The sequence below is a fragment of the Danio rerio genome, chromosome 24 (genome assembly GCF_052040795.2).
Source record: "Danio rerio strain M-AB ecotype USA chromosome 24, GRCz13ab, whole genome shotgun sequence".
In the NCBI taxonomy this organism is placed as follows: Eukaryota; Metazoa; Chordata; class Actinopteri; order Cypriniformes; family Danionidae; genus Danio; species Danio rerio.
In genome coordinates, this window is record NC_141044.1 from 18,013,650 (window position 1) to 18,041,149 (window position 27,500).

General features: G+C 36.9%; 3 long non-coding RNA genes across 9 annotated transcripts; 2 read left to right on the plus strand and 1 right to left on the minus strand.

Annotated features, from left to right (window-relative positions):
* Positions 1-1,406: 1,406 nt before the first annotated feature.
* LOC147838007 (uncharacterized) lies at positions 1,407-3,341 on the minus strand. Its single transcript, XR_015524871.1, has 2 exons — positions 3,229-3,341; positions 1,407-3,163 (listed from the first exon to the last, which is right to left on the minus strand). It is a non-coding gene; the product is annotated as an uncharacterized LOC147838007 (long non-coding RNA).
* Positions 3,342-4,373: 1,032 nt separating this feature from the next.
* On the plus strand, positions 4,374-26,284 carry LOC147831033 (uncharacterized). Its single transcript, XR_015524870.1, has 3 exons — positions 4,374-4,506; positions 4,852-4,957; positions 25,803-26,284. It is a non-coding gene; the product is annotated as an uncharacterized LOC147831033 (long non-coding RNA).
* On the plus strand, positions 9,946-17,127 carry LOC101885655 (uncharacterized). 7 transcript variants are annotated; one of them, XR_015524869.1, is made up of 5 exons: positions 9,946-10,018; positions 10,840-10,936; positions 14,228-14,910; positions 15,431-15,520; positions 16,626-17,127. It is a non-coding gene; the product is annotated as an uncharacterized LOC101885655 (long non-coding RNA). The 7 variants fall into 7 exon arrangements; XR_015524865.1 differs by having other exon boundaries at positions 10,840-11,692; positions 13,827-14,910; positions 15,428-15,520; positions 16,626-17,126; XR_015524867.1 differs by having other exon boundaries at positions 10,840-11,692; positions 13,827-14,910; positions 16,626-17,126.
* Positions 26,285-27,500: the final 1,216 nt, after the last annotated feature.

Below are 27,500 nucleotides of genomic sequence, written 5' to 3' on the forward strand. Positions count from 1 at the left end.
AGTCATAGTTATTAAAATCATAGTATTTTGCTTTTGCATATTAATAACAGTTGTGCCTTGTTTTGTGGAAATCATGATTGTCACTATTTCTCTTCATTAACAGTAATCAATATAATGTATCCTCAATAAATTATTAGTAAAAAGAAAAATAATATTACGTTTCCTTGCTGCTAGGTGTATAGGCTGCATTATATGTTGCTTCAAATTATAGAAAACTATATAATAAAAAATCTATACATAAATAATCAAACAATTGCTTCTAATTCTAATTATTATGTATATTTTATTCTTAAACTATTAGCATTGTGTAGCTATTAGTGTATTAGTGCTAACTTTAGGTTTTAATCTTAAATCTCTTATTGTCTTCACATGTTAATTTAACATAAATCCATTTCTTTAAGTATAAAGTTGCTGTTTAAAAGACTACAAATTATTACAAATTACAAACGTGCTGCAATGATGCAAGTGGCATGCGAATTCCCTGCGAAAATTGACAAGGAGTAAAGCTGCGGTCACACTGGGCTTTTCCTCCCATAGACTTCCAATTATTGGCACGTGAATGCGTCAGACCGGAAACGCAGGTCATGCGTCAAGTTTGGCAGGTAGCTGCAGTGCAAAGTAGAAGCTTGGTGAACTCTGACCTGTTAAATCGCATCACTTGAGGATGAAAACATTACCTCTCTGGACAGAAATTTAAAACATAAAGCAATCCCTCACATTTTTTTATGTCTAATGATCTTGTTTAATCTTGCCCCTTTTCGCAGAGCTGTATGACAGAATTTCGCAAACTCAGACTCTGGTGTAACCGCAACTTAACAGTCAAACGTTTACCATTGTAAATTAGGCCAAGGAAAGTAGGGATGGCTGATGTAAAACTGATGTTTCGACACAGATCCCGAAGCACAAGTGTTTCGAAACACTGCACCGAAGCATGATCCGAGGGGTATTCCAGAAAGCTGGGTTAACTTACCATCTGCTAAAACCTAAACTCTCGGTTGATTTACCCAAAACCTGCTTACCGCGAGTATGTTGGTTCCAAAACAGGTGACAAGAGTTAGTTAAATCAACCTCCTGAAGATAACCGCGGGTTAATGCGCGTGCACGGCACACACCTGAAGGCATTTTCAGTAGATCGCCGAATTCACGAGTCACCATAGAAAGTCACGGTGAGAAAAAAAGGGCAACGCACTTTACAGAGGCAGAGCTGGAGGTTTTAAACACAGAGATTACACATCTGCTTCAACGAAGGAAAGAAATATAGAATAAGAAATAGATAAGAAAATAAAAATAAATAAGAAAATTTATTAGTTCATTAAATTACACATGCCACCCTCCATTTTATTGTAATGATAAATTAAACTACTCTTTAACATTCTTTTTTAGTATGTTGTGTAACCATTCATGCATTTATTTTTCTTGCCATTAATTTCTTAAGGCCACAATATGTGTATTGACTAATAAGGCTTATAGAAATTGTAATCTTTCTGGAGCTAGAACTCTGTCCAAGTCATTAAACACAGAAACATTATCATAAAAGGTAATATTTAATTACTGGAGCTCTTTATTTAACACTCTAGAATATTCTTTCTGTCATGCAGCTAATAGAAAGAGGCCTGTCTAACTGCTGTGTCCTATAATAAAGGCTTTTCAGTGGTTGAGTTTTTGACTTAAACCACACACTCTGTCACTGTTGTAAGTGATTGTTGTCAGATAGCTTTAGGTTCTTTTTATTTTGCATGCAGACGAAGTTCCTTCTGCCTCAACTAACAAGCAGTGTAAGAATTTTCTGCACTTTTCCATATTTGAATATTACTCTTGGATCACAAAATCTTTTATCTACATATTTAAATTCTAAAGTAGCTGTATAAGGTCCATCTTCAAAGATAAAGTCACATGAGCATCAACTTAAGGTGAGAAATGTATATGAAAAATATGTTACACGTTGAAAGGTGTGTGTATAAAGCAGTGTACAAAATCATTCATTTTATTTCAGGAAATGAAGAAATGAACAGACCAAACTATTTGATTAAACATCGTTTTTTGACTAATTATATTTTTTTAGCACTCTTCCATCTGTTTTGTCTGCTTGGGTCACTGAGATTTCCTCTGGGTCAGGCTGCAGGTAGGGTGTCATCGTATAAGGCAGAAAAGGGTATCTTTTGTCCTCCAGCAAGTAACAATGTAGTGCCCAGTAATGATTCTATTTTATAATACAAGTATAATAAAAATAAACATTGTGTTGAGCAACATTTGCTTTATAGTTTTTTTTTTAACTATATTTGTGTGTTATACACTTGAATCACTACTTCCTGAAAATCAGCCATTTAGCCTCAACATAGTGATGAGGTGGGGTGTGTGATGAGCTGGTAAGTGGAAGCAGTAATGAGTTTAATAGTTGAAACACCAAAAGATTAAGGATAGAAAATTAAGTTGTACCTGCACACTTATACTTTGGACAAATTTTATATTATCAGTGTCCTTTAGTGACTGATGGAGCTTTAAAATCGGCTGCAATTAATGCACACAATAGCATTTAGAAACCCTGAAAAAAAATGTAGGTGTGTGTGCGTGAATGTTTATATAAGAACGACGTCCTACATCTTAAATTAAAGATATATTTTCCTACAAAAGACAAAGCTGCCACTTATAATATTATACAGAAAAATGTGAGGGTGCAGAAGAAGAGAAAAAACACAAGATCTGTAAGTGAGATTCAAACTCGCTCCGTTGTGCGCTCCGTTGTTCTTTATCGAGGCACTGTCCACTACGCTATTCCCGTGCTCTGAATCATCTGTGTAATGATACGCAGTGATTTATGACCAAGGAACTGTACAAAAGTTTAAAAAACAGTTCAGTGCCAGGCATACTGTACAGGTGGTCCTACTGCCACATTGTACAGTTGCCTAAAATGCCCTGACGCGAATACAAAGAGCTGCACTGAATGTTTTTTATGGTAAGCGCAGACCCGCGGTTTGTCACATTTGATTTCAAAAAGGTTTGTTAAATACATTATAAATTTGGTTATGAAAAAAACTATGCACTTATAACCCTCTCACAACGAAAAAACTTGTATCTGTGTGTCCACATCCATAAATATTCTCATCAAAAGAGCACGCAATGCTCAGTAAACTCACTGAAACATACAAACTCTGGAACATAGCAACTTACTCTCTGAACATAACCTGCTCCGGAGCAGGTTATCTTCAGAGAGTAAGTTGCTATGGCTACTTAACATACCCAGAAGTTACCTCCGATTTTGGAACCAAAGTTGAGGTTATCCACCTACTTACTCTCAAACTTACCCGTGTATGTCACATAACCTGCTTTCTGGAATAGCCCCCCGAAGCACCCAAGTCACGTGACTAAAGTGTTTCGAAACACCTAGTCACGTGACTAAAGCGATTCAAAGCATCGATCAGCTTAGAAACGTTTCGAGACCTTGCGAATCCTCATTTGTCTACCAAGGTCAACAAACAATCTCTGTCTCATATGCCTTAGAGGACTGTGAGTGTGCTAATTGATTTTATGCTTTGCATGAGGTTTTGGGTTCGAATTCCGACTTGTACAAATACTCTGAAATCATGGTTTTATGTATTTTAATCATGTTTCTGTTTTGTGTAGCCTAAATAGGATACAGCTGCAGTTACGCCATCAATTTAGCATCATTTTTGTAACACTGTAAAACAATAATAAATATTTTTACAGTATGGTTGGGTTTAGGGTTTGGGTAGACATTAATAAAATACAATAAATGGGAAATTTAATGAATAATATAAATAATTCTTGATAACTTCAGGCCACCGTTTTTGATCTAGCAACAACCCTGTTTTAAGACAAAAACAAGACATTTATTTACAAATTGTTCATTTGGATATTACACCAATGTTGAAACAAAACGATACAAGAGCAAAGCATTACCAATTGGTATTAAAGCATTTCAAAATAGCTGCGACAATCTGGCTTCGAAACCTTCTAACCCCGCATGGAAGTCTGACACCTTTACCACTGTACTATATAACTTGAAGGATCGAACGTACACAGTTGGGTTTAATGCCTCAATTTGTTCAACTGTACTTTGCTTAAGTTGTTTCAGTGCAATACATAAAAAATGACCACTAGATGTCACTGTAGAGTGGGGTTTCGAAACGTTTCGAAGCTTCGGCACATTTGCTTCGACTGTTTCAGTGTTTCACGAAGCCTCGCTTTGCCCACCACTAAAGGAAAGTAGAGCTGCTCACAATATAGTTACTCACAAACTGTTTTTGAATCATATTTAACAAAAAAGCAAACAAACAAACAAAAATGCTTAAAGACCACACAGGCAGAGCTGGTATGATTCAGTTCCATTTGCATTTTCATAATCCTAGTTTACTTAACAAGCTTCAGGTGTAGCTTCATGCATTCCAGCCGCTGTCAAGTTATCTTTGGCTTAACGATGTCACTTTGATCGTCGAAGGGGAATTTTATTTGATGAAATTAGTTACTACAGCTTGACAGCCAATGAAAGTGAGTTTAGACTCTTTAAAAATCACTGATAGGCCTGTGTGGTAATTTTCTGGGGAAATTATTTTATACACTAGATATTTTATAAATAGACAATATGTTTCATATGGGTACTTTTCAATGCTCATATCTTTATGTTTTCATGCCATACACTGTTCACTTATTGTTTGTGTCAGTAATAGAATTTTTTACGGCTATAAGGATGAGTAAATATGTTGTTTATGCTAACCTCTAATCAACTATAGTTTGTCCACTGCTTTCTTTCTCCACATGGGGGCAGTGATACACTATTCAAGCATGCAATTCACCTTCATGTTAACTTGACTCGAAGGTTTTTATTTTTACCAGCCGGCTGTGTGTTTTATATTTCCATATTCATAAACCGGCGGAGCCATTGGCCTCTGTGCTTTGCTTCCTACTCTCCTGTGTGGGCCGATGGATCTCAGTCAAACCGGTGAGGTGGGCGGCAACTGGCAATCTCTAACTTTAACTTTATGACTGAAAAATATGTAGCTTTGCTTTGCATAAAACCTTAAACTATTTGTAGGCTACTACAACTGTCACATAATCACAAGAAGTGCATAATGTAATGAGGGTTAATGTGTGTTGATATGTTATTTAAACGGTTGGCCGATTAAGAGATGCTCTTCTGGTCATTTTAAAATGGTTTAAATGCATTGCACCCCAGAATGTTATGTAATTAATGTCTGCAATCGGTGAATGCAGTGTTAGTCTCTATGTATATTTACAATTTGTTCCTTCAAAGGATCTCCTAAGAATGTTGGCTATTTGTATACTGTAGATGTTGTATAATGATATTTTTTTTTCTTTTTAATTAACATATAGTAATGTACAACTTGGCATTCTCAGTACACCTTTATGTTACAAAAAAGAGAGAAACAGGTGCAAATAAAGAACAAATAAAATGTTATGTAAAATAATTGTAAGTAAAACAAAACATAACTAAAAAAATAAATAAAAAGGACTAGGGATTATCCTGTAACTTGCACTTTTCTTTCAAAGACAGAAGATTAATTGCACCTTTTGTTTTCATTATCTTAAGGGTTTTGATATATGAAAGAATCTCATTATAAAAAGCACAAAACATTGGTTTCACCTTTAAATATTTAGATATCTGAATGTAAAATTTTCCAAGCATAAGGATGTTGTTGATTAGAAAGGCATCTTCCTTACAGTCCATTAATGATGTCATTTACATTAAAGATCCTGAGGTGTGGAATCTTTGGGTATTTATGCTAAATATGACACACATTTTGCTCACTCTTCTACTAAAGTCCTAAGGCCATGCATTAAAATAAAATTTGCTCTCTTGTTTTGTCATGATCACGACCTATTTATCTCGTGATCTCGGCATAACAACTTTTATTCTTGTGATTTCAACATAACAAAAATTTGTTTTCTTTTGATAACAGCCATTATATGAGCGCAAGCACTCGTGCTCATAATTAATGTACATTCATTATTATATTCATGTATATGATTATGTCATAATTTACAATAATATTCCCTCAACCATTGTAAAGCAACTCTATATGGTGCAATTTTAAAGTAATTGTAAATAACTTGCAAAAAGCATTAAAGCCAAAGCAGGATCTTCATCATTTTTCATAATTTAAATCATACATGCAGCAACTTATTTTGCGCCATATATAGTTGCTTTTAAAGTGGTAACAGTTGAGAGAATATTATTGTAAATAATGATATAAAATATTACAGTGAATATAATAATGAATGTACATTAATCAGGAGCACTAGCATTTGCCCTCATTGTAATGATTGCACTGACAGAGAGGGATCCATATGCAGTACATTTATTAAATAACTGATGTACAACAGAGTTTTGGTAAGAATTGTAATAGAGTGGAGGAACTGACATCACTTTGTAGGCTTATCAGCTGCTAGCATAAAACTGGTTCCCTCGTGAAAATCCCTATAGGATTTTCCCATAGGCTTTTCGAAGATTGCAAATAATAACCTCTGTGTTCAAACACGGTTCATTACACTTACACGTTTTGTCCAGCCGGATAATCCTCACACGAAAATACAACTTGGAATACTTTGGGATCTTAAATGCAAACGCAAGAGTTAAAAAGCTAACATTAGGCTATAAACGGACTACAGTGCCCTCGGGGCGCTCATCTGTGACGTCAGCCCCACCCTGCTACAGACAACTTATCAAGCTTATTTTTAGAAATAATGTCCATGACAAAGAGTTAATCTCTCTGTATATTATACTATAATTCACTCTATATATTATTAACAAATAAATACGCAAAAACCATATGTGCCTTTTGGATATTTTTTTACGTGGGAAATACATCTGTTTTGCTTTGTGGTTGTTCTAAAAGTTTTAAAACTGCGTGTATACATCTGCCTATAGTATTTTCATCAGACATTTTTAAGTAAGTGTATCGCTCGCGCACACAGCCTGCTTACCTTAACAGATGACAGAAATGAGGCATGAGGAGGAACAACCCTGCTGAAAAAACCAGCAAAGACCAGCATGATTTTCATGCTGGTCTATGCTGGTTTAGCTGGTTTACCAGCTTGGTCTTGCTGGTGATCCTGGTAGACCAGCTTGGTTTTGCTGGTTGACCAGCTTGGTCTTGCTGGTAGACCAGCTTGGTCTTGCTGGTGATGCTGGTGGACCAGATTGGTCTTGCTGGTGAAGCTGGTAGATAAGCTTGGTCTTGCTGGTGATGCTGGTGGACCAGATTGGTCTTGCTGGTGATGCTGGTAGACCAGCTTGGTTTTGCTGGTTGACCAGCTTGGTCTTGCTGGTAGACCAGCTTGGTCTTGCTGGTGATGCTGGTGGACCAGATTGGTCTTGCTGGTGATGCTGGTAGACCAGCTTGGTCTTGCTGGTGATGCTGGTAGACCAGCTTGGTCTTGCTGGTGAAGCTGGTAGATAAGCTTGGTCTTGCTGGTAGACCAGCTTCGGCTTGCTGGTCAGGCTAGTCTACCAGCTTGGTCTTGCTGGTCATGCTAGTCTACCAGCTTGGTCTTGCTGGTTATGCTGGTAGACCAGCTTCGGCTTGCTGGTCATGCTTGTCTACCAGCTTAATATTGCTGGTGATGCTGGTCTATGTTTGGTGGACAAGCAAGACAAAACTACCACCCAGATAGCATACAGTTCTGGGCCACATCTGGGCCAACTAAGGCACATATGGCTCACTTCTGGCAATGGCAGGAGACATATGGGCCAGATGTGGCCCGTATGTGTCACACCGGGTGTAGTGTGAGTTGTGGCCTGCTGTATGTGGGCCAGATGTGGCCCGTGTGTGACACCCCGGGTGTAGTGTGAGTTGTGGCCTGCCGTATGTGGGCCAGATATGGCCCGTGTGTGACACACCGGGTGTAGTGTGAGTTGTGGCCTGCTGTATGTGGGCCAGATGTGGCCCGTGTGTGACACATTGAGTGTAGTGCGTGTTGTGTATTTTTAGTTCCGGTTTAACTATAAATGAACGGGAGTCTTTGAAGTGGTTACAAATTATTAGAAATTGAAAATCAAAGTTAATTTGTCTTTCTAAGTCTGTACACTTTCATTTTATGAAGTAGAAAATAGAAAATAAATATTGTAAATTAATGTAATGTGATGCAAGGATTTACATTTTTCCGATTGGCTACTTCTGCCTGTGGACTGCATACCTAATGAGTGGGAGCGGCTTGCTGCTCAAACAAAACACAGACTCTGATGTGAAGCATCAGCAGTTCTGTGTTTCCTGTGTTTTATTAACATTATTGTCCCTCATCAGGCAGTGAGAGCGCTACACCTTCTCTGAAAATAATAACATTGCATGTTCTAAATAAGACTTTCTGAGATTGAAAATGATTCTTTAGGTTATTAAGAATAGGTATAAGCTATTGCTTATGAGGGAAAGTATATGTTTGTAACCTTATCACATATTAATTCAGTTTATTTCCTCAATAATGGATTTATTTTTACTTTAAGGCTGCTATGAATATAATTTATATTATCTGTTATATGTAAATGTTCCAGCATGAGTAAAATTCTTTTTTTTTCATATTACCTGGTATGTTTATAAATGTCTATAAATGCAATGAGTTTTATCATTTATTATGTTTTGATCCATTAATGTTTTGTTCAGTTCCATTTGAATGAATTAAGACAGTGTCCTACCGCCACCTACTGGGTGGATTTAATTTGCTATTAGTACTACTTTTTAATGAACAATTTTACAAATTAATTCATAATCTAATAATGCTGAATTAAAGTGCTGTTTTCTTGGTGTTATTTTTTGCAATTCTACATTTTTATAATGATTTTCTTTGATTAAATGCCACATACAACATTGTTCTTTTTTTATTTAATTTGAATATTAAATAGACATAAATGTTTTGTTTAGGAATAAAATAACTATATAGAAAAAAAATGTCAGAGAACTGAGCAGTAGAATGTGAATAACATGTATGTGTTCGTGAATAAGCTGATCTTTGTAAACAAAACAAAGTTTTATTTACTTATTCTACAGAACACAAAAAAATAATAAAAATAAATCTGACCAATTTTAATGCGCACACCTAACCCCGCTCCTAACCCTACCCCTCACTTTGATGTCACTAGCTCTATTTGAGTGCATTGTTTCTGACATTGCATGTCAAACTGTGTGTCTCAGCTTGCATATGCAAGTCTGCAATCAGATACTAATGCTTCTGCAACACAGCCCTGAGGGTACAATCCTCAGTGCAGGGAAACACCACACATTATCTTAATCATAAACTACAGCAAATTTAGTTTATCCAAAATTCACTTATACTTCAAATTTTTGCACTATGGAAGAAACTGGAGGAAACCAACAGAAACAACATGCAAACTCACCATAGAAAGGCCCAAAAGTCTATCCTGGTTCTGTGTGTGTGCACCTGTAACAGCGTCAACAAATTTTATAGACAATATGCTATCAATAAGCATGTTAATTAGCAATTAGTTGATTGTAAATATATCTTAAAGTGTTATAGTTTTTATATAACAAGCTACTGAATATTAAAAATAACAGTAAATATTCTAGAATTACAGCATGTTACATAACAGAGCAAGGACATGTTTACAGCATGTCTGATAATATTTTTTCTTCTGGAGAAAGTCTTCGACTAGTATAAAAGCAGTTTTTAATTTTTTTAAAAGTGTTTTAAGGTCAAAATTATTAACCCCTTTAAGCTATATATTTTTTCGACAGTTTCAGAACGAATCATTGTTATAAAATAACTTGCCTAATTACCCTTACCCTAATATATATATATATATATATATATATATATATATATATATATATATATATATATATATATATATATATATATATATATATATATATTTAAAAACATAATCATAAACTGCCCCCTGGTGGCGAATATGTGTTTCGCTTCATCCTTGCATTACGGTGGAGTGGGCGGAGCCTCGTGAATGACGGTTAATTTTTTCAAACGAGGAAGTGAAGTCATGTCCGCCATTTCATCTTCTTCTTTATATCGGGTAAGTTATTATTTTAAAATCATATTTGTGAGATATTTGTCGTCAGGTAATGTTTTTATTAGTTAGAAAAGCCCCTGTTTTGAATAATGATAAAACTGTAACTTATATGTGGATAATATGGCTAAAAACGGCTAAGAATGATGGCAGCCGTCAATTCAACTTAATCTGTTAAGTTGATTGTGCTCGGGGTTTTAACGAATTCATTTAAGTTACAATTGTCCTTTTACGCTCGTCATTCCCAATTAAATGATCAATAAGACGTGTTATATGAAGAACAGCGTCGAAACGGGAGCTTGAATGAATGAATCATATGCTGTCCGTTTTATACAGTTGTAATAGGTGCCGAATTCTGCTTTTGTAACGTTACTGGTTTTAGCTCAAACACTGAACGAACAGTCTCTTTTTGGTAACGTTAATCCTAATGATCTTGATTTGCTTGTTAATGTGTGTTTTATCAAACTAGAGTAACGTTATGTGGTTCATGCTGGCCACTGTTGAGACTGGTCTGCATTAAAAAAAATTTAAAGCCAAAACGTTTGAAAAAAAAATCCACAGTTGAAACAGAATGTGTTAAATGACTTATAAAGGAAATTAATTAGCTAAAAAAGAAGTCTAAGTGTGTTATGAAATATTAAACCTAAAATCAATTGTGTTAAATAAGCTTAAAATCCATATCTTATGTTTTATATTACTTTAAAACAGCCTGGAAACTGAATTGCACCATTAATCTTGTACATATGTATCAAGTCCAAACAAATGGTTTTGTGGCAAGTAAAAATAATATTTTTATAAATTGATTGTATTGTATTAATTTGTTACAGAAAAGAAAGGAATCATGCAAGGATGCAAGCTGAAGGAAAGGACAACTCTCACATCAGTGCATTACTAATTGTTTGACTTTATCATCAAGCACACCAGGTACAATATTGTAAATATTTTGTAACTTGTATATGTCAGACTGGTTGTTGGGAACTGAAATAATATATTTTATGTTTTATTTATTATTAAAATATTACAAGATTTATTGCTGCTATTTTATCACTGTGTGAGGTCATAGCTTATTTAACATATCTTTTATTAAAAAAAATCAAATTTGAAAGAAAGTCTAAATGTTTCCACAAGGTAATTTATTGAATTGTTTTCTGAAAATGTAAAATTTGAAAGTATTGGTGAGCTGGAAAAACACAGTCTGTTGACGTAACTTTTATTTTTATCTTATCTTTTTATTTTATGTTAAAAGTAGATTAATTTACCTTGGATCGCATGTTTAAGTTATAATTTCAGAGTGAAAAATGTAAAAGAAAACCATTGAAAACAATGGCATAATGATTTTGCTTGTTCACAAGAGGTACTTGATTTTTTTTCCTGTAGTGATACATAAGTTTTTAAGACTAATGCTTGACACTTAAATTTTAAAGGGATAGTTCACCCAAAAATAATGACATCTTTTGTCCTCCACTTGTTTCAAAATATTTTTTTTGTTCTGTTGAACATAAACTCAGGTGGTGCGGTGCACAGTGGATAGCTCTGTTGCCTTCCAGCAAAAATGTTTCTGGTTCGAGCCTCGGCTGGGTCAGTTGGCATTTCTGTGTGAAGTTTGTATGTTCTCCCCGTGTTGGCGTGGGTTTCCTCCGGGTGCTCCTGTTTCCCCCACAAGACATGCGGTACACAGGGGTGATAGCGTTCCGGCACCACGCCGGATTTCCGGCGTACTGTGGCTGCGGGGAAAAAAAAAAATCAGGTTCACGGATATTGATCTGTCATTTCTTTAGATTCACAGAATTCACTCACTGCTGAAAGCGCCGGATTGGTTTTATTAAGTGCCATTTTGTGTGCTCGTGAATCATCTTTTGAGTGTAGACGCCATGTAAATAAAAGATTAATTGTGTAATTTAGAGAGCTTTATAAATTATAACGGATCTTTGTGAGATCTCTATGAACTAAGATTAGTGACGCTTTTTAGTGATAATAAGAGGAGCGTGCTTTGCACTTTCCAGGCAATAATCCATTCAGAATTTGTATGAAACTTTCGTTTTCGGCACATATACGCTGATATGTTTTGGGAATGACATCTGCATATTTACGCTGGGTTTATTCTCGAAATAACGGTGAAGCAATAGACGGGACAAAAATATATTTCCCCCTTCTCCTTAAACAACTTAGTGTTTCAGCTATGAAATAGTTCAGTTTTGTATGTAGCCTAATGGCAAAGGGTTTATATTTAGTTTCGTTTTTTTTATTCAGCTTATTTAGAAAAACGTTTGGAGCATTTTAAAAATAAGTTGTTTTTTTTAACGAACAGCGCCCAGCGGAAGACCATCATTGTCTGTTTGATCAGTTTGCCTTCTCAGAGACTTGCCTAAAATAAAAGATATAAAACAGTTCAAGTATAAAACAATGGTAGCTTAAACGTTAAAGAAGGTGTGCTATTAGGCGCATAGTTTGCTTATAAAAAGCTTGCAGGCATCGAGGCGCCAGAGCAATCACTTGCATTTTTTCAGTGGGAGCAATTTAAAGTTATCCGTCATTTTTGCTCACAAAGTACGAGTAATACTTAAAAAAAACGTTACAGCGTTTTTATAAAATAAAGAAAACCAAAATTATGCGCTTTCTGTCGTGTGGTTTTTGAACAGGAGCGCTTTAACAAAATGAAGCAAAATGTATATGCCTCACAGACATAATAAATATATTTATAGAAAGCTTTAAATTATTACTTAACGAAATAAAACAAATCGAAAACAAAAAAACTCCTTCATGTAATCCGTAAAGATAAATTTCTAAAGGCGAGTCCAAGAGGAGATTGCCAGTCAGGATCTTTGCGACACTGACTCAGAATAAGTTTATTAATAAATAATTAAGATATGTCCTTACTCTTTCCTCGACACATTCATTGTTATTTGTTTTTGCCGGTGCTTGGGGCGAGTTTTGGCTTATTGTGTGAGGCTGTGCGCTTGAACGCGGATTCACAGTAGCAGTTTTAACATGGAGTGACACGACATCTGACGTACAGATGACACTGGCACATGCCACTAAGTGTAGTGACACTTCCGGTGGCACGTCCGGTTTTCCACTGTCATGTGTCACTCGCTAGTGGCATGTGTAGTAACCTGTGTCACTCAGTGTCGCGCTGCATGTCAACATCGACACCCGGCGAATTTAAACGCATTTATTTTATGTATTCGTAGTCATACTTCCTACGTAATATAGTCATTTGACAGTACATGTCAGTCAAATTTATTGTGGCATGCTTATGTATGGGAGGGGTTACACTTATCTGTTGTACTGTATATTATTGCATCCTGGCAGTTCCTTTGTTCCCTACAATATGGACTTCTCTATGTTTTTAATTCATTCATTTATTTTATTATTTAACTTATTTTCATTTTAAGGTATTTTAAATAATATCCTTTAAAAAGTTATAATAAAATGCATGTTGAAAACTCATAACATATATGCATGTAAGATAACAGGTGTCATTTGCCTAATGATTTTTAAATATTAAAGCAAAGAGACTTATAAGATTAATGTGCTTATAACGTGCTTATACTGACACCTACTGGCAAATGTCACAAGATCACTGACACTGGCATGTGTCACTGACATTACTGGCATGTGTCTAAAAAGAGCCACTTGACAATAATGATGATCAGGGTTACACATAGGCTGTTAATATATTTGGGCCCAGGGGCCCACAAGTTATGTGTTAAAAGTGCGTTGCATACATAGTACCCCCACCCCTACTCACCTCAGGGGCAAGGAAAAAAAGTTCAGGCTCAGGAATTTTTTCCACTATCAGCCCTGGGTACAGGTGAATTGGGTAAGCTAAATTGTCCTTAGTGAATGTGTGTAAATGAGAGTGTATGGGTTTTTCCCAGTGATGTGTTGCAGCTGGAAGAGTATCTGCTGCGTAAAACATGCTGGATAAGTTGACTGTTCATTCCACTTTGGTGACCCCAGATTAATAAAGGGATGAAGCTGAAAAAAATGAATGAACACAAACCCAGTTTTTCCTACTATGTTAATCAATAGTTACAGGTTTCTAACATTCTTCAAAATATCTGCTTTAGTGTTTAACAGATTCAAACTGCTTTGAAACAAGTAGAGGATGAATAAATGGTGGCAGAATAGTAAACTATATCTTTAAATGTTTTATTCTGTATGTTATGTGTATTCATATTTGTCTTGTCTTTTGTCATATTGTCCTTTTAGCTCAGATTGTGATGGACCTGGAATGCGACACCAGTTACTCTTAAAGCCTGATTTATACTTCTGCGTCAGGGGACCGGCGTAACCAACGGCGCATTCAACGCTCGTGGCTGTGCATTTATACTTCTGCGCGCTGTCTTTGTCGGTCTGCATTAACACTTCTGAAACGCTAGTTGGCAGTGAGGTTTAAATGTTCCTCTGTGTCGAGTTTCTTCGCTACTTTTTTACTTTTCCTGAACACTTCCGGGATGTACAAGTGGCTCAAACTCGCTCATTTTGAGGCAGGAACTGGTGGACGTACAACAACTTTAACTATGAGGTAAACACAAAACAAAACTTTCCATCCGGAGCTCCTTCACGGTACTCCACACTTGTAAACAATCGCTCGCTCACATTCGCGCTGCTCTCGGTCCCGCCCAGACTCATCAGCGCTACCAAGCCGACCAATCGCAGAGCTTATGCTAGGCGTCGTTGCGACGTGTAGTTACATTTTTTGAGAAGTGCACGTCAGTGACGGCCACGGCGAAGGGCTATGCGTCAGCGCCATAGCATACGCCGGCGTTTGACGCAGAAGTATAAATCAGCCTTAAGTCATGAACCAAATGAAGCACCAGAGTACAGATTATGGAGGTATCTGAAGTTGAACTAACTGGAAGCAGGGAACCTTACTAATAAAGTTCCTTAAGGTAAAAGCACCTGCTTTATTTTGATAGGAAGTATTTTTTTATAGAGTTCTATTGTTTTATTCTTATTCTAATTTTATTTTATTCATATACTGAATGGAAGTCATTCAAATTTCACAACAAATGATTTGCAGATTGAATATAAAATATAATGACATTTTAATGCATTATTTCTTTTGGTTATTCTTTACATCTATATATGGGCAAGTATTTAATCAATGAAAATAATTTTAAACAACTTAACTAAACAAATTACTCTGTTGGACCCTAATATTTAAAATAGCAAAATCCTCAAACTAACACACACTCTTGTGAATGCATTCTCACATTCATACACTCAAAAACACACATTCATACAACAGTCTGTCTCAGTCTGACTCACACACAACATCCTCTCCCACATATTTTTCTAGCAAACCTCCACCACAAGCTTGTCCTTTTATGTTGCTTTTATTTCAAATATTTTAGAGCATGATATAGTCCAGGTTTTTATCACTAAGTATTTTTTTTTTCCATTCAGCAGGTTCCTTGTAAAGATTAACCCAGGGAAGGATCGAAAGTGGAGAAGACCAGATCAAGAAAGACTACATCAAGATCTGCGGTCAGTTCAAAGGTACTTTCACTAATTACCAAGATTTCAGACTATGAATTGATGGAGAAAACTTTGAGTGTCAGATCTTCCTACATCGCCTAGCAAAAATTCTTCCCAGTGTCTTGTAGTAGAAGTGATGCAGTCAATCGAGTTTACATTATTTCGTAAATTGCTTTCTGATTTAATAAAAAATATATTAACCAAACTTGATTAATGTAACAATTTTGATGAAAAGGGCATGTTTTACTAGAGCTTTTATCACAAAGGCACCCCCATCTTGGAATATTGCTGTGTCTGACGTCGCGGGGTTGGTATGCTAGAAACGTTTTTGAATGAGGTATTTGTATGATTTATACATAGTCTGTCTTAAAGCGTCACTAAATTGTACAGGCATTACAGGTCAAAGCAATCTGTTATTACATTTATCAAAATAAACAATAAGGCTCTTAAAACACTGCTTTGAAAAATGTAGAAAATGTAAAAAAATATTTCAAATATTTTATAATATTAATAATATTATAAGGAAGTATAAAACCTTCCTAAGCTTGAAAATATACTAAACTTCCTTAAAGGAAATAAACTTCCTTTGTTAGTGCAAATTCCTTTTTATGTCGTCTTGTAATTAAACAATTAAACCATTCAAACAAGTTTACACTTAAAAAAGTCCGTATTGAAAATCCGATTTTTTTTTTTCCAAATGTAACTAGCTAAAATAGTACCATGTACTTTTACTCCGTATTAGTATTATTTACTAAAATTTGTTTTATTTTAGCAATATAATAGTATTTCTAGTCCTTTAATTTAATGTAATTTAATTTTCAGTTCTCTTTCCATCTACAAAAACATAAAAAAAATAATTTCACAAGCACATTTAAAATAGGTTTAATACTATGAAATATTATATTAATATTATTTTTTATTTTTTATATATTGATAGGTAGTTCCTATGGAATGTTTTTATGTATTGCTGAGAATACATTTCAGGTGTTCAATACGTTGCTTGTCAGTCTTAAAAATAAAAATAGGTGTTTAAAAAAGTGCTTAAAAGTCCTTAATTTTAATCGAGTTGTGTCTGTATGTACTCTGCAAACAGCACCTTTTAATTGTTGTCTTCTCCGATTTTCAGGATGTTTTGCATTGGACTGTTTTTTTTTTGGCTTTGACCCTTGCTTGCCCCTGACCTCACTCTTGGACTGCCCTGTTGGATTTTCAGTTTATTTAATTTAAAAAAAAAATTTTGGTTCTGGGTAGATGCTAATAAATATTTAATTGTAATTATTTAATGTAAATCAAAGGCGGCAACACCAAGGCTCCAAAAATACAAATTTATTAAATTAAAAAGGCTGACACAGAGCGTGTAACGTTTCGAGCCGCCGGCTCTTCATCAGACAAATTCTTTTTCATTGTAATTTTTTAAATAATATGTTTTTGTTAAATATGCGATTTCTGTGTTTGTTCTGTCTACTTGTACTTGTTTATCTTGTTTCTGTAAAATATCATTTGTTTATTTGACCCTTGCCTCGCCTCTGATCTTGTTTTTGGATTGCCCTTTATATATCTTTTTTAATTATTGGTTCTAGTTATATGGTTATAAAATATTTGTTAATTTAATTAATATGCATTTTATAAAAAAAAAAAAAAAAAAAAATATATATATATATATATATATATATATATATATATATATATATTTTTTTTTTTTTTCTGTTTTTTTTCTGTATCTATTTATCTAATTTGTATATACATTTGTGTTTGTATGTTCTTCTTATTCTGTATATCCACTTACCTAATTTTAACTTTTATATATATTTATTTGCATTTAATTTGTGATAATTCTGTATGCATTTCTTTATCTTATTCATATATTTATATGTATTGCATTGATCAATCTGTTGTTGTTTTTTTTGTATGCATCTATTTATATAATTTATATAAATTATATATTTGTATTTATCAATTTATATGCTTCCTTTGAAGCATTTTTTTTTAAAATAAAGCAATTTAAACTAAGCATTCCTTTTAATGTGATTTATATAGCTACCAAATGTAGATGTCAGCCACATCTAACCCAAAAGTCAGCCGCAACTGAACTAGATCTGGGCCAGATCTGTGAAATTGCATGGGCCGCATCTGGGCCAGATCTGAGAAACTGCATGGGCCGCAGCTGGGCCAGATTTCAGAATTTGCATGGGCCGCAGCTGGGCCAGATCTAAGAAAATGTATGGGCCACATCTGGCCCAGATATGGACCAAGCTTTTTCTGAGATATTGGCCCAGATCTGGTTCAGTTGTGGCTGACTTTTGGATCCTTATGACAGCCACAATCAGGTTGAGTCATCGCCGTCATTCCGCGCTGTATGTGGGCCAGAAGAAAGTGGGGGATGTGGGCCATATCTGGGCCAGATGTAATTTGCTATCAGTGACCAGCATGGGATTGCCAGCACCAGCATTCCATTCTGGTCACCAGCATAGCACTCAAATCCCAGCAAGACCAGTATATGTTGTGTTTTGGTGCTGGTGACCAGCATGGGATGCTGGTGACCAGCATGGGATTGCTGGTCACTAGCATACCAGCGCCAGCATCCCAGCAGCATCTCATACTGGTGACTAGCATCCCAGCACCAGCATTTCATGCTGGTCACCAGCATAGCACCCAAATCCCCGCAAGACCAGCATATGTTGTGTTTTGGTGCTGTTGACCAGCATGGGATGCTGGTGACCAGCATGGAATTGCTGGTCACTAGCATACCAGCGCCAGCATCCCAGCAGCATCTCATACTGGTGACCAGCATTTCATGCATTTCAGCATTTCATGCTGGTCACCAGCATAGCACCCAAATCCCAGCAAGACCAGCATATGTCTTTTTAAAGAAGTATGGCCGAATTAAAAATTCAAAAGTGTGCTGTAACTGATGTGTTTTATGTCGTTGAACAAAACGTGAAAATATCTTGAATTTGTGTTTGCCACAAACCTTATTTAAGCAATTTTACTGAAACCCTATTCAAAAAACCCATTGACTTTGGGACAAGGGAACCGGAAGTGCTAAAATGCTAACTCGCTTCCGGGTTTTTGCATACAAATTGACGTCATAGTTCCTCCACTCTATACTCAAGTGCATAGGAGGAAGAGACAAGATCAAAGATGGGCAGATAATGTTCGGCATCAGGGTACAGGCTGAGATCGGGGCTGGCAGCAGACAATCGGAGTCCAATAGCAGGCAAAGGTCTGGGTAGGCGGCGAGATGAGACAGGGTCAGTAAACAGACTGGGTTGTCAATGAGAGAAAAATCAGAAGGCAAGGAATAACATTCAGAAATTATGCAGGGCAAAACAAGACTACGCAATGAGAGGCGAGTGAGACCTGCTTATATGCGTGTGTAGGAATGAGGATCAGGTGCAAGGTAATCAGTGCCAGATACTGTGAATTCTGGGTTAGTGAGGGGAATTGCTGGGACCAAGTCAATGACAGAGCCCCCCTTTGCAAACGGCTCCTAATGTGAGAAAGCGGCATCTGGGTCTTCCACGGGGGGCAAGGGGCCGGCATTTTTCGGGTGATCTTAATGAAACTTCTGTAGTACGGTAGGGGCCAGAATATCTGCTCTATTGACCCAGAATCTGTCCTCTGGACCGTACCCCTCCCAATCTACCAGGTATTGTAGTGTCCCACCCCGATGTCTGGAATTCAGGATGTCATGCACCTGATAGGCTTCCTCACCATCAACGATGATGGTGGGGGACCCCGTACACCATCTGCCAACTCCCTCTCCTCCTCCACAGGACCAGCAGCAGGTTTGAGTAGTGATACATGAAAAGTGGGAGAGATGCGGTAACTAGTGGCTAATTCAAGGCGATTATGAAACTTAAGTAATCTGTCTGTTAATTTTGAAAGGACCCACGTACCTGGGGCTGAGTTTCCTGCAGGGTAACTTCTTTCGGAGGTCAAGGGTGGACACCATACCCTTTGTCCTGGTGTGTATGCTGGAGCGGGGTGGTGACAGTGATCCACTGTTCTCTAAATCTTCTAATGACTCGTAATAAATGTGTGTGTGCTAAATTCCAAGTGTTCTTGCTGCGTTGTAGCCAGTCATTGACTTTTTTGAATTTTGTGCATATTCAGCCCAGAATAAAGAAGTTAAACTAATGTTAACGTTGAGGCTCTTGAAAATTGACAACCAGACTCTTGAAGTGAATTGGGGCCCCCTGTCTGATACAATGTCCTCTGGCATCCCATAGAAATGGAAGACATCATTGCATAGCAATTCTGCTGTTTCTAGAGCCGCGGGTAATTTGGGAATGGAGATGAGTCAGCATGCTTTAGAAATTCTATTGATTATGGTTAGTATGTTTGTGTTACCTTGAGATATAGGGAGATCTGTTATGAAATCAATAGCGATATGGGACCATGGTCTGTGAGCAATGGGTGAGGGTTGTAATAGTAATCTTCGTGAGTGTTTGTGCATATTACAGGAACTGCAGTTGTTGATAAACGTGGTGATGTCAGATAGCATGTTGGGCCACTAATACTTATTTTGTACTAGATCCATTGTTCCGCTTATGCCAGGGTGTCCGGAGCTGGCATTTGAATGAATTTCTTTGAGGATTTGCTCTCGGATGGTGGTTGGAATAAAAGTGTTTTCGGCTAAGGAGTTCCGTGGGCGTGGTTGTTGGTCTTGTGCCTGAGCGATTTTGGTTGTCATGTGTCAGAGAAAAGGTGCCAAAACAAAAGAATCTTTTATGATTGGTTCATCCTTTTGCTCTACAACGTCCTCTTCAAATAGTTAGGATAGTACATCTGCTTTAGTGTTCTTGTAGCCTGGGATATATGTGCATTGAAATCAAACCGGGTAAAAAATAAAGCCCATCTAGCCTGCCTGGGATAAGGTCTTTTAGCTGAATGTAAATACTCTAGATTTTTGTGGTCTGTGATTAACGTAAATCTGTGTTTTGCTCCCTCTAACCAGTGTCTCCACTCTTCCATGGCGGCCTTCATAGCCAGAAGTCCTCGGTTACCCATATACCCATATAGTTTATGGGATAAGAAAGCCCATGGGTGATATTTGGTGTGGAAACCTTGCCTATGCCTGTATTAGATGAGTCAATTTCCACAGTGAATGGTAAGTCAGGATTGGGGTGATTAAGAATGGGTGCTGTTGCAAAGCAATTTTTAAATTTAATGAAGACTCCTTCTGCAGCATCATTCCACTTGATTAGGGATTCCCCCACCCCCCTGTCAGGTTTGTGAGTGGAGAAGCTACCGTGCTGAAATTTCAGATGAGGCGTCGTTAGAAGTTAGCGAAGCCTAGAAATCTTTGTAGTTCCTTGATTGTTCTGGGTTTGGGCCATTTTTACGCAGCTTGTACCTTTTGTTCGACCATAGCCACGCCCTCTGTGCCAATGATATATCCCAGGAAAGTGATAGATGTTTGGTGGAATTCACATTTCTCCAGTTTTGCAAATAACTGATGCTCAATTAATCATTGATGTACTGCCCTTACATGACCGACAAGTTTTTCGAGGGAGTTGGAGTAGATCAGATTATCGTCTATGAAGATAATGAGCCATTGTTTGGGCATATCTCTGAAATTGTGATTGATAAAGGCCTGGAACACAGAAGGACTGTTTGCCAGTCCGAAGAGCATAATGAGGTATTCATAGTGGCCTTTACTGGTAAAGAAAGCCATTTTCCACTTGTGACCCTCCTTGGCAGATTGAGCTTTGTGAAGTATTTAGCTGTGCGTAACTGTTCCAGAGCAGCTGGGACTAGAAGGACAGGGTACTGGTATTTAACTGTAATTTTATTGTGCCCCCTGTTGTCAATACAAGGGCATAATCCACCATATTTCTTACCCATGAAGAAGAAGCCAGCTGATGCAGATGACATAGAGTGATGTATGAACCCCTTTTTAAGTTCCTCCACAATATAAGTGTTTATAGTTTCTGTTTCTGTTTGGGATTAAGGGAAAATTCTTCCTGAAGGGGTGTTGTTCCAGGTAATAGTTCAATTGCACAATCATACTCAAAATGAGAGGGTAATTTGGTGGCCTTCTTCGTGTTAAATGCTTCAGTCAAGTCATTATATTTCTTCAGGATGTCCCGATCTGGCTCAAGTTCTTCTTTTGTTGAAATTGCATTAATCTGAAGGGGCAACACAACTTGTAAACACTCCTGTACACATACTTTATCCTAACTTATCCCAACTCTCATCCACACCACTCGCCACAAAATAACTGGGTTGTGTTTCTTCAGCCAGGGCAAGATGACATAGTATTGAGGGGACAGAGACAGAGTATTGAGGGGAATTAATGATAAGAAGTCTTATGGATTCACAATGAAGAGAGCCCATTCTGAGTGATAGCATTGGTGTAGAGTGGTTGATTCTTCCCTCCCCTAGGGGGCGTCCATCTACCTCGATGACTGCAATGGGAAAAATACAAGTGAGCAAGGGAATGTGAAGTTCATCAGCAAAGTTTCTATCCATAAAGTTCCCCGCAGCCCCTGAATTGATCATGGCTGTCACGTTGATCATCGTTAATGGTTAAAGTAATGGGAACTTCAAAGCATTGATTATTAGTAGGTAAACGAAGTGCTGAACTCACCGGGAGTGTTCTAGGAGAGGGTCTCATTGGGCATCGGATTTTGACATGTCCTGGCTGGCCACAATAAAGGCAGAGGTTATGTTGGAATTGGCGTTCATGTTCTTCAGAGGTAAACTGAGTATGACCAATTTGCATGGGTTCTCGGGCATTAGCGGAAGAGAAGTTTGATTGTTGGTTTGTAATCTGTAGAAAATGTTGTGCTGGTCGGTGGGCTCGTATGAGGTTGTCCAGGCAAATTGAAAGTTTAATGAATTGATCTAAAGTTTTTTCCTCATCACGACAAGCCAGTTCTGCCTGTAGCTCTGTTGTAAGGCCTTTGTGGTAGAGTGTCTTTAAAGTATAATCCAACCAATGAGTCTGAGCGGATCGGCGGCTGTTCGATTCCCGTGTTGTAGGGTTAATAATTCCTCCCCTGCACTGCGAGCTCCTTGCAGGTGTTCAGATACAGTGCAGAACTTCTGCAGAAACCTCTCAAAGGTTGCAAAGGCAGGAGTGGTGGGATGCCAGATAGCGATGGCCCATTCCAGTGCTTTGTCAGTGAGTAAAGAGCAAACAAATGCAATCTTACTTTTCTCGATGATGTACATGTGGGGTTGTCTGGGGATGAAGAGTAGGCACTTAGGTAGAAATCCTTTACATTTAGCTAGGTTGCCATAATATTTATCAGGAAATGCCAGACGTGGGTTATAAAGGTTGCCAGGGTTCTCCGATAGGAGAGTTCTCCATAGGTGGTGGTGAGGTGACATTCAGGCCTTGCAGGACTTTTACCAACTCCTCCATGAGGTGGGTGAAATGGGCTAGTTGTTGAAGAACAGAGAGGTCCTGGGCTTGTGGTTTGAGCTCAGTGGAAAACTGTTGCATGGCTGCAGGATCTGGTTGTGGCGAAGTCTTCTGTAATGAATGCACTGACAGAGAGGGATCCATTTGCAGTATGTTTACTAAACAACTGATGTACAACAGAGTTTTGGTATAAACAGTAATAATGAAATGCAGAGGAGGTAGAGACAATATCAATGACAGGCAGATAATGTTTGGCATCAGGGTACAGGCTGAGATCGGGGCTGGCAGCAGAGAATCAGAGTCCAACAGCAGGCAAAGGTCTGGGCAGGCGGTGAGATGAGACAGGGTTGTTAAGCAGACCGGGTTGGCAATGAGAGAACAATCAGAAGGCAAGGAATAACAGTCAGAAATGTATGCAGGGCAAAACAAGACTTCGCAATGAGAGGATACAGGGAATTCTGGGTGATGAATTTTTTAGAAAGCTGGTGATAGTGACCTCTGCTGGTTAGTGAGGGGAATTGCTGGGACAGAGTCTGTGACACTCATATTATGGCAGTTCTGAACGCCTTTAATGTGTTGTATGTCTGCAGTTAGGCTATTCTCTCCCTGTTCGCATGGCTGGTGCAGACTCAGGCATTGGCCAGAAAAAATAATAATAATAATACATAAATAAATAAAAGCAAAAAAAAAAATGTTTTCATCATGATATAACGTTTTATTATGTCAATATGACAAGACAATTAAAGGTGCAGTAGGTGATCTTCCACAATGCTGAAAGCTTAGCATAAATCTCTGAATCACAGTCCCTAGAGCCACGCCTCCTTGAACACAAGCACAGCAAAAGAGCCAGCGGCGTGCCAGCCAAACTGACACGCTATTTCAGAGCAAATATTTAGAGTTGCATGGTAAACAATATAGGGAGAGACTAGGCAGAATAGCGATATTTAGTTGTGTTTTGTTAAACTAATTAAAATCTATATTATGGATGCTGTAAAAGGTCCCTTATGAAACTGAAAGTAGTCTTATCAATCTTTCATCGGAAGATTTTAGTAGCTGAACAACACTTCTGTGAAGATATAACCCATTTGTAACAACAACATCCAACGTTACATCAGCTTTGCTTGAAGCTAAAACAGTTTTAAAACAGAACATTACCTGTCTAAGAGAAATCCTTAGGACATGGTGTCATCCTTTCTCCAGTGTGCAAAGGTAACTCCAATATTGATTCAGGTTTTTGAAAAATTTTGATTCAGCAGGTTTTTACCGATCGTGCGTGCTCTCTCTCTTGTGAACGCGCGGCGGTCGGTGGAGCTGCGTACAAAAGGCTGCGCAGTTGTTCAAATCTGCTTTTGCTGACAGACAGATTGGGCTACGGAATTATGAGATGTCGGTCCGACTCTATTTAATTGGATGAACTTTTTTTGTTTTATGCCTTACCCAAAATATAAAAATACATATAAATACATTTAGATCATTTACTTTAATCATTACTATTAGACTGTGAAGAGACTTTCAATCAGCACAACAATAAATGCTTCGGAAGACAATCACCTACTGCACCTTTAAGTCGTTATCAAGAGAAAACTACTTTTTGTTATGCGGACATCACAAGATAATGAAGTCGTGATTATGGCAAAAACGAGAGAAAAAATATTTTAATGCATTGACTCTCAGGACTTCCACACTCTTCTATTAGATTTTAAAATATATGCTACACACATATACATATAGAAATATATGCTAAACACATATACATGTAGATGTTAGATAGATAATGTTGAAATCTGTTTAATTTTGAAAGATTTAGTTATTGCATATAATAATAATAATAATAATAATAATAATAATAATATATCATTATTATCATTATTATTATTATTATTTATAAAGTTTAACATTATATGTTTATAATATTATTTCACCAGATAATATTTTATATTACCATACTAATTAAAATTATAAATTCATTTTATAATTCTTGGAATAATGTTATATTGGAGATTGTTATAGTTATGTGTTGAATATATATACAAATGCTTTAATACAGTTTCATTCATTCATTCATTCATTTTCTTTTCGGCTTAGTCCCCTTATTAATCTAGGGTCGTCACAGCGGAATGAACTGCCAACTTATCCAGCATATGTTTTATGCAGCGGTAGCCCTTCCAGCTGCAACCCATCTCTGGGAAACATCCATACACACTCATTCACACACTACGGACATATACATATACATATATAAGATACAAATTATTTTATATACTATTCAATAATATAATTTATCATTTAATAACCCTGTATTGTCATTAATCTATGTAGGCCTAATATGTACTATTAGATAATAATATTAACACGATATTTTTATTTGCAATATTATTCATGATATGGCACTATTTAAAATATAGAAATTGTATAATAGTAGGTGACGCAGTGGTGCAATAGTGCTATCACCTCACAGCAAGAAGGTCGCTGGTTCGAGCAACGGCTGGGTCTAAAAGCTAAATTGTCCGCAGTGTATGAGTGTGAATGGGTGTGTATGGATGTTTCCCAGGGATGGGTTGCAGCTGGAAGGGCATCCTGGAACATGTGCTGGATGGGTCTAAGCCGAAAAGAAAAGAATGAATGTATAATAGTAATAAAAAATAAACGAATGTTTTATATTTCTGTTGGATAGGGGTGGGGGGTGGGGGGTTATTGTATTGTATACATCATGCTACAAAATGTGCTTTTAAAGTTAAATGCAAAAGTATAGAAAACACTTTTATACACAGGTAAGGCTTGTCACATCCTATTTCTTTTCGTATTATTACTAATAACATGATTTCCACTGCACAGGCATCATTAATTCTCCCTTGTACTGTGTTTTGACATTTGAACTGAACTGTGACTTTAGTGTTTAATGAGCAATAATTATATTCACTTTCACAGCTCATATCAGCGACATGCAAGCCTGACTGCAGACATAAGCGTTCAAAGGGGAGCAAGTGGCTTTACTTTTGGCCCGCCTGCAGAAACACTGGAGGTGCTGCTGCGAAGACCTGTGGCCATCCTCATAGTTAGCTACGCAGATCTACCGTAAGAAATGCATTACACTCCAAGAATGACTCCAATTCACTCGATATGCCTGACATCACACATCACAGTTTCTGGGCCCAAATGCTCTATCAGACGCCAATAGTGTACAATAAATGGTGCTCACAGTTTGCTGTAATACTTTTGCAAATTCTGATGTATGTTTAAATCTATGCCTAATCACAGATGCTCAGACAGTGATTCATTTATTTATAAATCATAAAAAAATTGGTGTCTGGGATGCATCAAGCAGCTATATTAAGCACCATGGTTTTGTAAAAGATTCCCTTTATTGTGTGTTTTGACTAAACCGAGATTATAAATGGCTATTGAGACAATTTTCTCAGTTGACCTGTCATAAACCCCTCCTTTCAAATGCAGATGAGCCAATGATAGTTGAGTATCAGTTGCACGGTGACTGGAATTTATTCATCTATCCATTTTATTTTATAAATGTATTGGACTTTCAATTAATTTGCTGCTGTTGATGCTAAATGGCAAAGAACAACAAACGACAGTTAAACGGTCAGATTACTTGCACTACAAATCATAGATAGGACATTAGATATGGCATACAAACCCTGATCATGCGTCAATAGCGAGGCCACATTTGTACAGTGCTCCCAGGACAAATGTCGTTCAACTGCACTATTCAAGACCAAAGCCAGTCTAAAGATGCTGGATTTTAGCACTGTGTATGATTGTAATAACAAGCAAACAAATAAAACAAAGCACAAAGGCATCACATTTCATGGGTAAGATTTAGTTTTTTACATTTTTGTATGTTATGAACTTTTGTGCTCAACAAGTATTGATTATAATACTAGTCTCTTTCTAAATACTCACACTCGCACTAAATACTATGTCTATGCTAATTTTGTTGAATAAAATAAGCACGCTATGTAAATTAAATAAGTCAAGAAGATGCTGGGGTGCCAAAAACTTGTTCATAACGGAAATTCATTCACAAATGAATCGCCCTCTCCATTAGAATGAGAAGTAAAAGCAGGAGAGTGGGTGTGTTTCAGGACACAGATTAGATCAAATTTAACAGGGAGGGAGGATAACAAATTTGCATGTACACAAACACAAGCTCTTCGTCGCAATGCCGTGCAATCACTTATACACCGATGTAGAAAAGTGATGTAAAATTATAATTTTCGTAATTTAAAAACATATTTGCATAATAACCACCAGGAAAACAATCATATATATATATATATATATATATATATATATATATATATATATATATATATATATATATGTGTGTGTGTGTGTGTATGTGTATATATCTTTGGCTTTAGGTGTCCACAGTCCTCCACTGCACTTTGGTCTCACATTCATTTCAAAGGAGCACTGCCCTGTACTAAAATGGTGGCTCTATTGACGCATATCTTCCAATAGACAACAACAGGGTGGACGACATCTAATGTAAATATTTACAGCTACAAATGAGCATGTTTATGAGAATAGATTAACATTAAAATGATAGAATTGGCGCAGATAACCTTGTGGGCAGCATGCCAACATAATATAATCAACATAACATAA